The sequence below is a fragment of the Ooceraea biroi genome, chromosome 12 (assembly GCF_003672135.1).
Source record: "Ooceraea biroi isolate clonal line C1 chromosome 12, Obir_v5.4, whole genome shotgun sequence".
Classification (NCBI taxonomy): Eukaryota; Metazoa; Arthropoda; class Insecta; order Hymenoptera; family Formicidae; genus Ooceraea; species Ooceraea biroi.
Genome location: NC_039517.1, coordinates 2822986 through 2825546, shown reverse-complemented (window position 1 = coordinate 2825546; position 2561 = coordinate 2822986). Strand labels below are relative to the sequence as shown.

Sequence of the window (2561 nt, the reverse complement as noted above, 5' to 3'; positions counted from 1 at the left end):
TTCATGGATGGCTGCAGTCCGGCACACGCGGGCGCGCGCGCGCGCGCCCATCGCGATTTTATTTTCGTCGTCAGTAACGCGACTCGTATTTTGCGAACAATTATTACGTATCCCTCAGATGGAAAGTCTCCTTTCTCCCGAAAGCGCCGGACAAAACGAGGAATCACTGACGAACAGAGTTTCGTTGTGCCAATAGTGAAAGCGAAGCCGTTCAATTCGATCTCCGATCAGCCTTGGCACTGTTAGATGCGAATCAAATTCTGAATCTCGCGATAGCCGGGAGGATAGGGACGGGACGGGACGGAAAGGAAGCCGCGGGGGGATATCGACGGGGACAATTGTGCAGAGATAGCTTTCTTATTTCCATGAAAATTGCGTTCGGCGATTTCGACGACAATGCCATTCCGGTGTTTTAAATGCAAATCCACAAAAGGAAAAACCGTAAGGGCATTATAATTTATATTACTACGTGTGGCAGCGGCGCTTCCGGCGAAAGAGCATAGGCGCAGTTCCGGTCAGCCCCCACGGGTCGGCGAGATCCTACATCGCCAGATTATGAGCCCACCGCCGCTTTTACAATGGATCGTCCGCCTCGGCGAGTCGTACGTCAGCGGGAATAATTCTGCCGCTCGCTCGTCTTGCTAGCAAAATAATACAGACGATCGCCGATGGCCACGGCATATCGACGTAAAAAATATTTTTCTTCCCCATTGTGCGCAAGATGAATATTAATTTCTCGCTCTTCCCTCTTTCTCCCTCCTCGTCATAGATATCATCGACATTTATTTTTTCTTAAATTTTAACGCAGCTACAAATCGCACGTTTGGGAATAGAAGGGAATAAACGGAGTGTGCTTCACGTAGCTAGCTCGCAATTATATTTTTCTCGATTTGCTATGGTACATCTCTATGAGATATATTGGTGATGATCAAGCACGCGCGCGCGCGCGCGCATGTCACGACGCTAATTCATGATAGATAGCTCCCTCCTTCCCCAATAAAAGGAGGAAACTGGATTCTTTAGCTCGGTCGAAGAGCCACGTTCGTTACGCGCAGATATGGCTACTCTATTTCAAGAATTGACCGTTTTTGATAAACTCCACGATCTCCTGAACCGTGGATTGAAAGCGCGTAAAGTTGTCGCGGCCCTCCTCGGACGTTTTGGACTTGTAAATGGCGCCTGTGTATGCCGACGTCAATTCCGACACCAATAGTTGCGCTTTTTTTGCAGCCGCCTCGATCGATCCCGCGGGTGTCTTGATCTCCTCCGCGGTCCTCACAATTTCCTTCTTGATGATCTCCACGAGCCTGGCGTCATCCTTCGTGTCCGATTCTCCCTTCGAGATTTTGTGCAAGATGTCCGCGATGGCATCTTGCGATCAAACGAAACAACGAGTCTCTTTAAAAGAGTTCGATCGAAAGTAAAAAAAGTTGTTAAAACTGATTAATTATTCATTATTTGCTATATTGATCAAAATTATTATTAAAGTATCAGTAATTCAATTTATAACTATTTCTCAATGAATCGTATTTCGATAATTTTTAATCAAGTATCCTTCACCTTCGGATTGTGCGGATGTCTCTCGAGTTATTCTCTGGGACTGCGAAGCGGTACTCGCCAGAAGGACGATCGCGACGATCGCGAACTTTGCCATCTTCGGAAATCGGATCGAGCAAACTTCCAACTGTCGATCGTTCGTCGAGTGGCTCTCTCTTTTTATACGAACGCGCGTGTCCCCGCGAGTGCATCGGGTAGGGACGACATTATGTAAAACGTAGTTTATCGTTCGTACCGCGGCCGTTGACCATTATAAATGATTCTAATGAGTGTCATTAAAAAAGAAGACACGCGGGAGAAAGTGGAACGCCGCAAACGGCACGTTTCAAGAAAGCACATTGTTTTGCTTCGATTTCTATCTGTTGGTAGTCAAAGAAGCTTAATTCGAGTAAGGCGAACGTCGAGCGAGGTATTTCTCAACTATTCGCGCGATTTTGAATATTGACATTGATATCCGTGTTTTACAAACAATGCATCAAAAGAATCGGTTGCGAGTCTCTGAAAAGGACGATAGACGATAATTGAATTATTAGAGGGACAGGCTTTCATAAGAAGGCAAGAATATATTTTTGTATTTTATTTTATAATATAATAAGTAGTTTTACATTTGATGCAACATTCTTACGCGAATTATGTAGGAACGTCGCGATCGGAAGAAACGAGGCTCAGCCGGAAGTGGTCGGATGTTGGCCGACGAGTTGCGGGTCGCGAGGCATGTTTTTCTCAATCGAGCAACGATCGTCGTGCAATTTTTGCAGTTGCAACCATGTACATCGCTAGGATACGCGTAATTCCTCGACGATGACGACGACGTTCAACAGGTCGTCCGCGTGCTCCCCTCTCGAAAAACGCAGGGGCAATGCCGATGTACTGGCCGACTGGTAAAAGTGCGTGAACACAGGGAGGGAGTGCATCCAGCCATGATTCCTCCTCACCGATTTTTACCCCCTTCCCGCGCGTCCGTTTCTCTTTCTCTCTTCCACCTCGGTACCTTTTACCTTGAC

At 46.7% G+C, this 2561-nt stretch overlaps 1 pseudogene; it reads right to left on the bottom strand.

Moving 5' to 3' along the window:
• Positions 1-955: 955 nt before the first annotated feature.
• LOC113563127 lies at positions 956-1773 on the bottom strand (annotated as a pseudogene).
• Positions 1774-2561: the final 788 nt, after the last annotated feature.